Source organism: Arachis ipaensis, chromosome B3 (genome assembly GCF_059453495.1).
Source record: "Arachis ipaensis isolate K30076 ecotype BB chromosome B3, ASM5945349v1, whole genome shotgun sequence".
Lineage (NCBI taxonomy): Eukaryota > Viridiplantae > Streptophyta > Magnoliopsida > Fabales > Fabaceae > Arachis > Arachis ipaensis.
This window is the reverse complement of record NC_142438.1, coordinates 85306286-85322206: the sequence shown is the minus strand read 5'-3', so window position 1 is coordinate 85322206 and position 15921 is coordinate 85306286. Positions and strand designations below refer to the sequence as shown.

General features: G+C 35.8%; 1 non-coding gene across 1 annotated transcript; it reads left to right on the top strand.

Annotated features, from left to right (window-relative positions):
• The first annotated feature begins 963 nt into the window (after positions 1 to 963).
• On the top strand, positions 964 to 1071 carry LOC148571419 (small nucleolar RNA R71). The gene has a single exon (XR_015880335.1). It is a non-coding gene; the product is annotated as a small nucleolar RNA R71 (small nucleolar RNA).
• Positions 1072 to 15921: the final 14850 nt, after the last annotated feature.

Genomic DNA, 15921 nt, shown 5'->3' with positions numbered 1-15921 from the left:
ATCCTCATTCTCTTCAGAAGAGAAATACTCATCAGAGCTCATGAATGGCATAAGGAGGTTTAATGGAATCTCTATGGTCTCTAGATGAGCTTCAGATTCCTTTGGTTCCTCAGAGGGAAACTCCTTATTGATCACTGGACATCCCAGGAGGTCTTCCTCACTGGGATTTACGTCCTCTCCTCCCCTTACAAGTTCGGCCATGGTGATTAATTCAATGGCCTTGCACTTTCCTTTTGGATTTTCTTCTGTATTACTTGGGAGAGTACTAGGAGGGATTTCAGTGATCCTTTTACTCAGCTGGCCCACTTGTGACTCCAAATTTCTAATGGAAGACCTTGTTTCATTCATGAAACTTACAGTGGCCTTGGACAGATCAGAGACTAAGTTTGCTAAATTAGAGGTATTTTGTTCAGAGTTCTCTGTCTGTTGCTGAGTGGATGATGGAAAAGGCTTGCTATTGCTAGACCTGTATCTTTCACCATTATTAAAGCCTTGTTGAGGCTTTTGTTGATCCTTCCATGAGAGATTTGGATGATTTCTCCATGATGGATTATAGGTGTTTCCATAAGGTTCACCTAAGTAATTCACCTCTGCTATTGCAGGGTTCTCAGGATCATAAGCTTCTTCTTCAGAAGATGCCTCTTGAGTACTGTTGGATGCAACTTGAATTCCATTCAGATTCTGAGAAATCATATTGACTTGCTGAGTCAATATTTTATTCTGAGCCAATATGGCATTCAGAGTATCAATTTCAAGAACTCCCTTCTTCTTAGGCGTCCCATTATTCACAGGATTCCTCTAAGAAGTGTACATAAACTGGTTATTAGCAACCATGTCAATGAGTTCTTGAGCTTCTGCAGGCATTTTCTTTAGGTGAATGGATCCACCTGCAGAAGTATCCAATGACATCTTTGATAGCTCAGATAAATCATCATAGAATATATCCAGGATGGTCCATTCTGAAAGCATGTCAGAAGGACACTTTTTGGTCAGTCCTTTGTATCTCTCCCAAGCTTCATAGAGGGATTCACCTTCTTTCTGTCTGAAGGTTTGAACATCCACTCTAAGCTTGCTCAGCTTTTGAGGAGGAAAGAACTTGGCTAAGAAAGCCGTGACCAACTTGTCCCAAGAGTTCAGGCTATCTCTGGGTTGAGAATCCAACCACACTCTAGCTCTGTCTCTTACAGCAAAAGGGAAAAGCATGAGCCTGTAGACTTCAGGATCTACTCCATTAGTCTTAACAGTATCACATATCTGCAAGAATTCAGTTAAGAACTGAAAAAGATCTTCAGATGGAAGTCCATGAAACTTGCAGTTCTGCTGCATCAGAGAAACTAGCTGAGGTTTCAGCTCAAAGTTGTTTGCTCCAATGGCAGGAATGGAGATGCTTCTTCCATGTAAATTGGAATTAGGTGCAGTAAAGTCACCAAGCATTCTCCTTGCATTATTATTATTTTCGGCTGCCATCTCCTCTTCCTGTTCAAAAATTTCTGAAAGGTTCTCTCTGGATTGTTGTATTTTAGCTTCTCTTAGTTTCCTCTTCAGAGTCCTTTCAGGTTCTGGATATGCTTCAACAAGAATATTCTTGTCCTTGCTCCTGCTCATATGACAAAGAAGAGGGCACAGAAAAAATAATAATAATAATAATAGGGATCCTTTATACCACAGTATAGAGGTCCCTGTATGAGTAGAGGAAAAGAAGAAGAGAGAATTCGAACACAGATGGAAGAGGGGGTTCGAATTTGGTGAGTGATGTGAGGAAGAGATGTTAGTAGATGAATAAACAGAAGGAGATAAGAGATAAGGAGAATTTTCGAAAATTATTTTTGAAAAAGAGTTAGTGATTTTTGAAAATAGTTTTTGAAAAAGGTTAGTAATTTTTCGAAAATTAAAATAATTAGTTGATTAAAAAGAAATTTTGAAAAAGAGGGAAGATATTTTCAAAAATTAGAGAGAGAGGATTAGTTAGGTAGTTTTGAAAAAGATAAGAAACAAACAAAAAGTTAGTTAGTTAGTTGAAACAACTTTGAAAATCAATTTTGAAAAAAAAAGAAGATAAGGAGTTAGAAAAGATATTTTAAAATCCAATTTTTGAAAAAGATATGATTTTGAAAAAGATAAGATAGAAAGATATTTTTGAAAAGATATGATTGAAATTATTTTTGGAAAAGATTTGATTTTTAAAATCACAATTAATGACTTGATTCACAACAAATCACAAGATATGATTCTAGAACTCAAAGTTTGAATCTTTCTTAACAAGTAAGTGACAAACTTGAAATTTTTGAATCAAAACATTAATTGATGATGTTATTTTCGAAAATTATGATATAAAATTAAGAAAAAGATTTTTGAAAAATATTTTTATAATTTTCGAAAATAACTAAGAAAAATGAAAAAGATTTGATTTTTGAAAAAGATTTTGAAAATGATAAGATTTTTAAATTGAAAATTTGATTTGACTCATAAAAACAACTAGATTTTTAAAAATTTTTGAAAAAGTCAAATCCAATTTTTGAAATTTTAAGGGAGAAAAAGGGAAAGATATTTTTTTTTATTTTTGAATTTTTAATGATGAGAGAGAAGAACATGAAAATGATGCCATGCATGAGACTTTTTGGATCAAAACAATGAATGCATGCAAGAATGCTATGAATGTCAAGATGAACACCAAGAACACTATGAATGTCATGATGAACATCAAGAACATAATTTTGAAAATAATTTTTAATGCAAAGAAAACATGCAAGACACCAAACTTAGAAATCTTTCATGTTTAGACTCTATGGATGCAAAAATGCACATGTAAAACAAGAAAAGATGCAAAACAAGAAAGCATCAAGATCAAACAAGAAGACTTACCAAGAACAACTTGAAGATCATGAAGAACACTATGAATGCATGAATTTTTTCGAAAAATGCAAGATGAATATGCAATTGACACCAAACTTATAACATGACACATGACTCAAACAAGAAACACAAAATATTTTTGATTTTTTTATTTTATGATTTTTTTGTATTTTTTTTTTATTTTTTCGAAAATCATTTTGAAAACGAAAAATAAGAATTCCAAAATTTTTAATATGAATTCCAGGAATCTTATGCTCTTTAGTCTAAAGCTCCAATCAAAGGGTCAGGCATGGCTTAATAGCCAGCCAAGCTTTAGTAAAAATATGAGTGTAATTCATTCAATTTTAAGCCAAAACCTCTGTCCAAAAGAATTTAGACATGGTTTTATAGCCAGCATGCTTCAACATGCTTCATGAAACTCTAGAATTCATTCTTAAAAATTCTGAAGAAAAATATACTTTTGAAAACATTTTTATTTAAATTTTTTTTTTCGAAAACAAAGGGGAAATGTTTTTGAAAGATTTTTTTTTTTTGAAAAATTTTATGAAAACTTTTTGAAAAGAAAACGAAAAGAAAGTTACCCAATCTGAGCAACAAGATGAACCGTCAGTTGTCCAAACTCGAACTATCTCCGGCAACGGCGCCAAAAATTTGGTGCACGAAATTGTGATCTCTGGTAATGGCGCCAAAAGCTTGGTGCTCTAATCTCAATTCATAATTTGTCACAACTTCGATACAACTAACCAGCAAGTGCACTGGGTCGTCCAAGTAATAAACCTTACGTGAGTAAGGGTCGATCCCACGGAGATTGTTGGTATGAAGCAAGCTATGGTCATCTTGTAAATCTCAGTCAGACGGATAATAATTGATTATGGAGTTTTTGAAAATTAAATAATAAAAGAAGGATAGAAATACTTATGTAATTCATTGGTGAGAATTTCAGATAAGCGTGTAGAGATGCTTTCGTTCCTCTGAATCTCTGCTTTCCCGCTGTCTCCATCTAATCAGTCTTACTCCTTTCCATGGCTGGCTTTATGCAAGGGCATCACCGTTGTCAATGGTTACATCCCCTCCTCTTGTGAAAATGGTCCAAATGCTCTGTCACAGCACGGCTAATCATCTGAGGTTCTCGATCATGCTGGAAGAGGATTCACCCTCCTTTTGCGTCTGTCACTACGCCCAACACTCACGAGTTTGAAGCTCGTCACAGTCATTCAATCCCAGAATCCTACTCGGAATACCACAGACAAGGTTTAGACTTTCCGGATTCTCATGAATGCCGCCATCAATCTAGCTTACACCACGAAGATTCTGATTAAGAGATCCAAGAGATAATCATTCAATCAAAGGTAGAATGGAAGTGGTTGTCAGGCACACGTTCATGGGGAATGATGATGATTGTCACGTTCATCACATTCAGGTTGAAGTGCAAATGAATATCTTAGAAGCGGAATAAGTTAAATTGAATAGAAAAACAGTAGTACTTTGCATTAATCTTTGAGGAACAGCAGAGCTCCACACCTTAATCTATGGAGTGTAGAAACTCTACCGTTGAAAATACATAAGTGATAATGGAGTTTATTGGTCTCGGCCCCAGAGGGGAACCGGAGTAACCAAGACTGCAAATACAATGATAAAAAGTTCTATTTATACTAAACTAGTCACTAGGGTTTACAGAAGTAAGTAATTGATGCATAGATCCACTTCCGGGGCCCACTTGGTGTGTGCTTGGGCTGAGCTTGAATGTTACACGTGCAGAAGCTCTTTCTGGAGTTGAACGCTAGGTTGTAACGTATTTCTGGCGTTCAACTCTGGTTTGTGACTTGTTTCTGGCGTTTAACTCCAGACAGCAGCATAGAACTGGCGTTCAACGCCCTTTTACGTCATCTAAACTCGTTCAAAGTATGGACTATTATAAATTGCTGGAAAGCCCTGGATGTCTACTTCCCAACGCAATTGGAAGCGTGCCATTTTGAGTTTTGTAGCTCCAGAAAATTCACTTTGAGTGCAGGGAGGTCAGAATCCAACAGCATCAGCAGTCCTTCTTCAACCTCTGAATCTGATTTTTGCTCAAGTCCCTGAATTTCAGCCAGAAAATACCTAAAATCACAAAAAAACACACAAACTCATAGTAAAGTCCAGAAATGTGAATTTAACATAAAAACTAATGAAAACATCCCTAAAAGTAACTAGATTCTACTAAAAACATACTAAAAACAATGCCAAAAAGCGTATAAATTATCCGCTCATCAGAGACCAAGGGTTGAAGGGAATTAACAACTTTTCATTCTTTTATTCACTCACACACATTAGGATTAGTTTAGAGTTAGAGAGAGAAGCTCTCACTTCTCTCTAGGATTAGGAATTAGGATTATGATTAGTTCTTAGATCTAGATTTCAATTCATGCTTTCTTCTACTTTTACGTCTCAATTCCTTGTTATTGCAATCATCTTCTTCTATTCTTTTGTTGTAATTTCCTTTATGTTGCTTCTATACTTTATTGTAGATCTACTCTTGCTCCTTCTCTTTTCTTTCAATTCAAGTTGAGGCAATTCATAATAATTGTATTTCTTTTGATTGTTGTTGTTAATTTCTTGCAATAATTGTTGTTAGATTTTATTCTTGTTGTAGATTTCATATGATTCCTTTTATGCCTCTTATGTGTTTGATAAAATGCTTCTTTTAGCTTTAGTGTAGATTTTGTTCCTCTTGGCTTTGGTAGAGTAATTAGTGACGCTTGAGTTATCTAATTCCCTTGTTGATTGATAATTAGAAGTTGCTAATTGATTTGGATACCACTAAAGCTAATCTTTCCCTTGGGAGTTGGCTAGGACTTGTGGAATCAAGTTGATTCATCCACTTGACTTTCCTCCATGATTAGAGGATAACTAAGTGGTAGCAATGGACAATTTGTGGTCACAATTGAGGAGGATAACTAGGATAGGACTTCTAGTTCTCATATCTTGCCAAGAGCTTTCTTAGTTGTTAGTTTATTTCTTTTGCAATTTACATTCCTTGTTCCTTAACTCAAAACCCCAAAATATAACTTATAACCAATAACCAGACAATTTATTGTGATTCATAGGGAGAACGACCCGAGGTTCAATACTTCGGTTTATAAATTTAGGGATTTGTTTCTGATACAAGGATTTATACCGGTTCGGAATTTCACAAAATAATTCCGTTGTTAGTATAGTCCAAACCAATAGTCAATCCTCAAATCAAATTAAATCTTTGGTTTTGTCCCAAGTAACAAACCCCAAATGAAAATTAACCGAAGTATTTAGACTCTGGGTCGTCTCATAAGGAATTACAATAAAGTGTTTAATTATTGGCTATGAAGGGGTGAGGGGGTTTTTGATTGATAAGAGGGAAAGAAATTTAAATGGTAAGAAAGGTAAAGAGAATAATTAAAGAAAGCAATTAATAAAGAGTGACATTCATGGCAAGGGTTGAGATCATAGGCTTCCTATCCTAGTCATACAATGATTAATTTATCTTATTTAGTCAACTCCAACAAACAGGGAGAAAGTCAAACAAGATTAATCAATCATACCACAATAATAAACAAGAATTTATCTTATTACGTCATCTCCAACATTGGAAGAAGATATAGGTTATCTTCCATGAGAGAAAGTCTAACAAGACTATCTAATCTCAATCCAAAAGTCCTAATCAACTTACTAATTAAATTAGCAAAAGATTAGCATCAATGGAAACAATATTAGCTAACAACTCTAGATCACCAACATGAGTTGAGTTTTTATGACTCAAGATTGCCTAATTACTCTTTCCAAGCCAAAAATGCTCAAAAATCTACTATAAAGCCCAACCAAGCATTTTGTCAAACACTTGGTGGGTACAAAACGAAAGCATGGTAAATGAGCAAGAAATAGTAAATTCTACCAACTACAAATTGCAAGGAAAGTAAGAACACAACTCAAATCAACAATAAAAAGAACATCAAACATTAAATTCATTAATTGTAAACAAGATCCAACATGAGTATTCATAAACATAAAGAGACATAAAAGTAAAATTGACAAGAGAACTAAGAAGAATAAGACAATAGAACATTAAAATGTAAAGAGAGTTGAAATCAAAACAAGAATTGAAAGAGAAATTTGAGAGTGATTAACATAACTCTACCCTAAATTCTAACCTAAATCTAGAGAGAGGAGATAGCCTCTCTCTCTAGAATTCTACTCCTAAAACATGATGAAAAACTAAAACTATGACTACTTGATTCATTCCCCCTCCAATCCTTGGGTTCAATAGCATTAGAAATGAGTTGGATTGGGCCCAAAATGCTTCAGAAATCGCTGGGGCGATTTCATTTGAGTGGGCCATGGGCAGCATCAGCGCGCACGCGTACATGGCGCGTGCGCGCCCCTGAACGCGAAGTAACATATGGCAAATTTTATATCATTTCAAAGCCCCGGATGTTAGCTTTCCAATTCAACTAGTACCGCCTCATTTGGACCTCTGTAGCTCAGGTTATGGTCGTTTGAGTGCGAAGAGGCAGGCTTGACAACTTTACGGTTCCTTCATTTCTTCATGAGTTCTCCCACTTTGCATGCTTGACGTTGTGATTTTTGCCAGTAAAGAATGTCATATAAACAGTCGCGTTGTAGATATAGTCTCTAAACCGACAAAAATCCCTTCGTACAAATATTTTGGTTGTCACAAGTAACAAACCCCTTAAAAATTATTAACCGAGTATTCAAACCTCGGGTCGTCTTCTCAAGGAACTGTAGGGAGGTATGTTCTTATTATTGGTTATGAGTTTGTAAATTGGGGTTCTAGAGTTTGGGCAATGCGCACAGGTATATTTTCAAGCAATAAAAATAAATATATAACTGTAAAATAAAGTCTTGGCAAGGTATTAGAATTGGAATTCCTATCCTAGTTATCCTTATCAAGTGTGAAGAGAATTGGGTTTTAATCCCACTTGGTCAGCCTTTATTAAACAAAGAAAGGTTAAGTGGACTGATTAGCTTGATTCTCAAGTCCTAGTCAACTCCTGTGGAGAGACTAGTGTTAGAGCAATTCTAGCTAAAGCAAAATCTGCCAATTTCAATCACTTGCTGAGTTCGATAACTCAATTACTACCAATCACTTGACCAAATCCAAAAGGGAGAAAAATATCTAAATTAAATTAAAAGCATCAATATAAGCAAAGCAATCTTAAATATGAAAATACCTCGAATTGCATTAACAAAAGAAATTAAATCCGGCATAGATGTTCATAAATTAAATTGAGAAAATAAATAAAAATAAAGAACCTGGGATTGAGAGTCACTCCTAAAACTAAGAGAAATCCTAAATCCTAATCCTAAGAGAGAGGAGAGAACCTCTCTCTCTAAAAACTACATCTACTCCTAAAATTGTAAATATGAGAGCCTCCTTCTATGAATGGATGTATTCCCCCACTTTATAGCCTCTAATCTGTGTTTTCTGGGCCGCAAACTGGGTCAAAAACAGTCCAGAATTCGCTGGTTTCAAATTTTGCCATGCTGGATTTTCGTCACTGCGACGCGGCCGTATGGATCACGCGGTCGCGTCGCCTAGCGTCAGGGGAACTATAGCATATTATATATCAAATCGAAGCTCCGGATGTTAGCTTTCCAACACAACTAGAACAGCATCGTTTGGACCTCTATAGCTAAAGTTATAGCCGTTTGAGTGCAAAGAGGTCAGGCTGGATAGCTTAGCAATTTCTCCAACTTCTTGTATTCCTTCCACTTTTGCATGCTTCCTTTCCATCCTCTAAACCATTCTTGCCCTGTAATCTCTGAAATCACTTAACACACATATCAAGGTATCTAATGGTGATAAGAGAGGATTAATAATAAGCAAATATAAGATCAAAGAAGCATGTTTTCAATCAAAGCACATAATTAGGAAGGCAAATGTAAAACCATGCAAATAGTATGAATAAGTGGGTAAAGAGTAGATAAAAACCACTCAATTGAGAACAAGATAAACTATAAAATAGTGGTTTATCAACCTCCCCACACTTAAACATTAGCATGTCCTCATGCTAAGCTCAAGAGAAGCTATAAAGGAATGAAGAAGAAAGTAAGAATGTATGAAATGCAATCCTATCTATATGAATGCAACTACATGCAAAATTTTTCTACCTACTTGGTTAAAAATAAATAAGTTCTCCAAGACAAACATAAATCAGATTTCACTAATTCAAATCATAAAATAAAAATCAGGTAAACTTGTAAGAAGACAGCTTATGAAAGCAGGGAACATAGAATCAAGCGTTGAACCCTCACTGGTAGTGTATATCACTCTAATCTCTCAAGTGTATAGGGTTATTCACTCTACTCTTCTCTAGTCATGCTTTCTAAACCTTGTTCTTCATCTAACTAATCAACAAATATTTAGTATACCAATGCAAACATCATGAGGTCTTTTTCAAGGTTGTAATGGGGCTAAGGTAAGGGTAAGGGTATATATATGGCTAAGTGAGCTTTATAAATTGAATCTTTAATTAACCTAAGCTCTCACCTAATATACATATACTCTATATACTTTTAAATTCATGCCTAGCTACCCATAATTCTCACTTTTGTATAATTTCCATACTCATGTACCAAATTTTTCTTTAATTTTTATCACATGTGTATTGATCTTTTATTAAACTTAATATTGGGGTAATTTTGTCCCCTTATTTACTTATTTATTGAGTATTTTTGGATTTTTATCTTTTTTCTCTTTTTTTTTCTTTTTTTTTTTTGTAGAGAAACAAACATAACTTATTAATGCACATGGATTTTCTATTATTTTTCTATTTTGGTTTTTCATGTGTAGGTTCCCAAATTCCTGATATTCAAATAAATTAGAAACATTATACTTTTCCTTTATTAACCCATGTTTCCACAGTTTCCCCATACTTAATTAACACACTATCTTAAGCTAACCAAAGATTCAATTGGGATATTTAATTGTTTTTCTGCTTTAAGGCTAGTGATGTGGTAAAATACAGAACAAGAGGGGGTTAAAAGGCTCAAGGTGGCTGACAAGGGTGATTTAAAGGGTAGGCTTATTTGGGATAAGTGAGCTAAAATCAAATAATGGCCTCAATCATATGCAAACATGTAAATACACTAAATAATGGACATATAGGTTGGAACAAAATATATATTACAATCATAGAGAAGGGAACACACAGGAATAAAATATTTATGGTTAAATAATGTAACCATGTAAATAAGCTCAAAGTCTCATAGGTTGTGTGTTCTTTGACTCAAAAACCATGTTTCAAATACAACTTCAAACAAATTTAACACATAAAAATTTTTTAAAATTTTTTTATTTAAATTAGTGAAATTTTTTCAAAAATAGGATCTTAAAAAGAGATTTATTATTTTAATCAAGTAGTAACTAAATGCACAAAATCAAATAAATATGCAATCAAATATGCAGATGCAACAATGAACAAATAAAGAAATTAAGATTATTGGTGTTGAAAAGAAAGTACTAACCCACGGAGATCGGTATCGACCTCCCCACACTTAAAAGTTGCACCGTCCTCGGTGCATGCTGAGATGTGTAGGTGGACGGGTCTTCTCCAACTGATACTTTTCTCCAAGGATTTTGCTGATGGACTTGTTTGTCTCCCCATGTAAACGTCTTCCGGTTCCCTTCCGGGTGGCCATCCTGAAAGAAAAAGGGAAGAAGAGTAACCCAGAAATAAAGATAGGAAAATAAATAAAACATGGGTTGGTTGATGCCAAATAATGAGGGTTTCAATTACATGGTGGCTACAACACACAAGTGAGAAAACAATAGAAGCACATGGCATGCCAGTGGTGCGAAAATTTGCAACAATGGAGAAGAGAATGGGGAAGGAGAGATAATATAAATTCATGTCAATGCAAGGGTAATATAGATATAAAAGATTGGCATTGATTTAAATAATATTACTCAATAAGAATGAAACAAGTCACTAAGCACCAAGAAAATACCAGAAAAGATGTAATAGTTGAATAAGAACATTTGAACACCAATAATAATTTTTAGAAAAATAAAAATATGTAATGAATGAAAGTATGCAAATAAATTAAATAAAATAGAATAGAAGTGAGAGAAAATAAGAAAGGAAGAAGAAAGAAATAAGAAAAGATAAGAAGAATAAGGATTCGGAAAAGAAAAGATAAGAAAATTGGCACTAATCTGGATAGGTTGTGCGATGTTGGTGACGCATTCGCGTGGGTGACGCGGTCGCGTGGTGCGCAATAAGGTTGGGCGATGTGGATGCGTGGGGCACGCGATCGCGTGACTCGATTTGTGCTGGTGGCGCGAGTGCAGCCTCGCGGTCGCACAACTCTCTGTTCAAAACATAGTATTGCCAAAATCCAGGGTGACGCGATCACGTGGGGCATGCGATCGCGTGAGTGGCCATTATGAGGATATGACGCGGTCGCGTCGGTCACGCGTCTGCGTGGAAAGGTCTGTGCGTCTAGCGCCAGTCCAGCATCACTCCAGCTCATCTTTCGGCCATGCACCCTTTTTATGCCGATTTCAGGTCACGCGGTTGCGTGGGTGACGCGGTCGCGTGGGATGCCATTATTCCCATATGACACGGTCACGTGGGGTGATTTATGCCATTTGCACGCCTCCAGCGCTGCTCCTGCGAAACTCTCTATTCATATTAATATTGTCTCCCATCTCCTGCGACACGGACGCGTCGCTGATGCGGTCGCATCGCGTGCTCGCTTTTTTTTTTTTTTAATCTGAAAAGAAAATACAGAATGCAGTGTTAATATGAATGTGATGCAAAACTCCAGGTTCAATAAAATAAAACTTGAAAACAAATAAAACTAAATAAAAAATGAAAAAGGAACGATCATACCATGGTGGGTTGTCTCCCACCTAGCACTTTTAGTTAGAGTCCTTAAGTTGGACATTTGGTGAGCTCCCTGTTATGGTGGCTTATGCTTGAACTCATCCAGGAATCTCCACCAATGTTTGTGATTCCAATGGCCTCCGGGATCCCAAACTAGGCGCAGAAAGCCTTCAAGCAAGTTAAAGCAAGTGACAAGGCCCCAAGAGTGTTGATTTCTGGGATGAATTCCGGGGTCCCAGACCTTGCCTTTGTACCCGTCTTTTGGTTGAGCAATATTGTTCCCTTTGGGTGGCAAGCAGTCTGAATTCTCACATAAGCAGCTAAACAACTTCCTAGACCCATTCAATTGAGCTTTACACCAACCTTTGCATTTAAACTTTGAGCACACATCCATGTTGAACCTTGCTTGACAATTCTTACCACTGGCCATCTTCCTCTTACTCTTAATGCCACAAAGAGCTCTAAGTTGACCATCCGTCTCCAGTAGCCCATATTCGAGTGGGATTAGAAAGCTATGGGATATGAATTTTACCCACTTGAATGTTGTGAAGGATGATGGCAACTTAGGGGGAGGGGTTTCCAACAACTTTGGCAAGGTAATTTCAAGCTCCACTCCCTTGTGCTCTTCTTTGACATCTTCTACCTCTTGATCAACCTCTACAAAATCTTCATCCATGATCTGCCTTGGAGGTTGTACGCTCTTCTCAACATCAACATCAAACACCGGGGAAGGAGGCTCTGTGACTGGACTTTCCAATGGAGGTACAACATCTCTTAAGTCCGCAACCACTTCTTCCTTTTTAATAATTATTGCTTTGTCCAGTTGTTTAAGTATAAAATTGTACTCATCCTCGATGTTTTTCTTTCTATGACAACTCCTTTCAACTATTCTTTCATCTTCAAGGGTCTCTCTTACCCTTACCCGTAGGGCCTCCTCTAGCTCTTTATGAAGTATGGATTCGCGAAGATGATTCCTTCTTTCCTGTTCCATATCAATAGCATAATTGGGATCATCTTGCTCTTGGATTGATGGATGTGGGTGCTCTTCCATGGATGGTGGTGATGGGATGGAGAGATTATTCTGTGGTTGACAAGGAGGTGCACTAGAGCTTGAGGGTTGATTGTTGAAGGTATTTGGTGGTCTGATTTGGGTAAAGAGAGCTTGTATAGTAGAGTTTAGATCGGCAAGTACTTTCTCCATGGAGGTTTGGGGTAGATAGGAGGGTTCATTTGGTTCATACGGTGGTTGGTATGGTGGATGAGGGTTAGGGTCATATGGAGGTGAATGGTGAAAAAGGGCTTGTGAGTATGGTGGTCCCAAGTTGTGTTGGGGAGGTTCATAGGCATATGATGGTGGTTGTTGATAGTCCATTGGAGGTGGTTGTTGCCATGAGGGTTAAATCCTTGTGGCTCCTCCCATCTTTGATTGTTCCAACCTTGATGCCTGTTCTCATTGTAATTTCTTCTTCCTGCAACATAATTGTAACCAGACTCATAGCCAAAGGGGTGAGAGTTCATAGTAGCAAAAAAATGAAAATAAAAATAAATTTAAATTAAAAGGTTATTTAAATTTTGAATTTGAAAATTAAATTTTGAAATTTGAAATTTTGAAATTTTGAATTTTAAATTTTTGAAATTTGAATTTTGAAATTTGAAAATTTTTAAATTTGAATTTTGAAAATTTTTAAGTTTGAATTTTGAAATTTGATTTTTTTAAATTTTTAATTTTTGAATTTAATAAGGAAAGCGAAAAAATAATAAAATGATAACAAACTTAAAAATTTTTAGATCAAAACGAAGAAAATAACTAAGAACAACTTGAAGGTCAAGATGAACACGACGAACAACTTGAAGATTAAGATGAACACCAAGAAAAAAAAAATTTTTTGAAAATTTTTTTTAAAAACCAATAACCTCTTAATTTACGAAAAAGCAAAAAATAAAAATAAAAATAAAAACAAATAAGTAAGTAAAAAGCAAATATTTACAATAACCAATAATAAGGCACACATTTGCAATTCCCCGGCAACGGTGCCATTTTGACGTTGTGATTTTTGCCAGTAAAGAATGTCATAAAAACAGTCGCGTTGTAGATATAGTCTCTAAACCGACAAAAATCCCTTCGTACAAACGTATTGGTTGTCACAAGTAACAAACCCCTTAAAAATTGTTAACCGAGTATTCAAACCTCGGGTCGTCTTCTCAAGGAACTGCAGGGAGGTATGTTCTTATTATCGGTTATGAGTTTGTAAATTGGGGTTCTAGAGTTTGGGCAATGCGCACAGGTATATTTTCAAGCAATAAAAATAAATACATAACTATAAAATAAACTCTTGGCAAGGTATTAGAATTGGAATTCCTATCCTAGTTATCCTTATCAAGTGTGAAGTGAATTGGGTTTTAATGCCACTTGGTCAGCCTTTATTAAACAAAGGAAGGTTAAGTGGACTGATTAGCTTGATTCTCAAGTCCTAGTCAACTCCTGTGGAGAGACTAGTGTTAGAGCAATCCTAGCTAAAGCAAAATCTGCCAATTTCAATCACTTGCTGAGTTCGATAACTCAAGTACTACCAATCACTTGACCAAAGCCAAAAGGGAGAAAAATATCTAAATTAAATTAAAAGCATCAATATAAGCAAAGCAATCTTAAATCTGAAAATACCTCGAATTGCATTAACAAAAGAAATTAAATCTGGCATAGATGTTCATAAATTAAATTGAGAAAATAAATAAAAATAAAGAACCTGGGATTGAGAGTCACTCCTAAAACAAAGAGAAATCCTAAATCCTAATCCTAAGAGAGAGAGGAGAGAACCTCTCTCTCTAAAAACTACATCTACTCCTAAAATTGTAAATATGAGAGCCTCCTTCTATGAATGGATGTATTCCCCCACTTTATAGCCTCTAATCTGTGTTTTCTGGGCCGCAAACTGGGTCAAAAACAGTCCAGAATTCGCTGGTTTCGAATTTTGCCACGCTGGATTTCCGTCACTGCAATGCGGCCGCATGGATAACGCGGTCGCGTCGCCTAGAGTCAGAAGAACTATAGCATATTATATATCAAATCGAAGCCCCGGACGTTAGCTTTCCAACGCAACTAGAACCGCGTCGTTTGGACCTTTGTAGCTAAAGTTATAGCTGTTTGAGTGTGAAGAGGTCAGGCTGGACAGCTTAGCAATTTCTCCAACTTCTTGTATTTATTCCACTTTTGCATGCTTCCTTTCCATCCTCTAAACCATTCCTACCCTGTAATCTCTGAAATCACTTAACACACATATCAATGCATCTAATGGTGATAAGAGAGGATTAATAATAAGCAAATATATGATCAAAGAAGCATGTTTTCAATCAAAGCACATAATTAGAAAGGCAAATGTAAAACCATGCAAATAGTATGAATAAGTGGGTAAAGAGTAGATAAAAACCACTCAATTGAGAACAAGATAAACCATAAAATAGTGGTTTATCAATGCTTCTCTCCTCACTTTTTCCATCCAATACTTGCCTTATGGACCTGAAATTACTCAACAAATATATCAAGGCATCGAATGGAATTAAAGTGAATTAAAATCACCAATTTTAGGGCCTAAAAAGCATGTTTTCATATTTAAGTACAAATCAAGGGAGAATTGCAAAACCATACTATTTCATTGAATAAATGTGAGAAAATGTGATAAAATCTCCCAAAATAAGCACAAGATAAACCACAAAATCGGGGTTTATCAAATCTCTCCACTCTTAAACCAAGCATGTCCTCATGCTAAGAATAAAGAAGGACAAGAAAGGGGTATGAACATTTATTCAATGCAAATAAACTATATGCACCTATCTAAATGAATGCAACTAAATGATTCTACCTACTTGGTTAAAAGTAAATCAATCCCCAAGACATACATGAGCAAGTAGGGCTAAGATCATATGATGACTCACAAACTCTACCAATTCAAATATCAAAATGAAGTTCAAATAGGCTTGCAAGAAGAAAAGCTCATGAAAGCCGGGAATAAGGAATTGAGCATCGAACCCTCACCGGAAGTGTATCTGCTCTAATCGCTCAAGTGTATAGGGTCGATCACTTAATTCTCTTCTAATCATGCTTTCCATGATTTGTTTTTCATCTAACAATCAACAATTATTCAATGCATGCATACATTCATCATGAGGACTTATTCATAGGTTGTAATGGGGCTAGGGTAAAGGTATG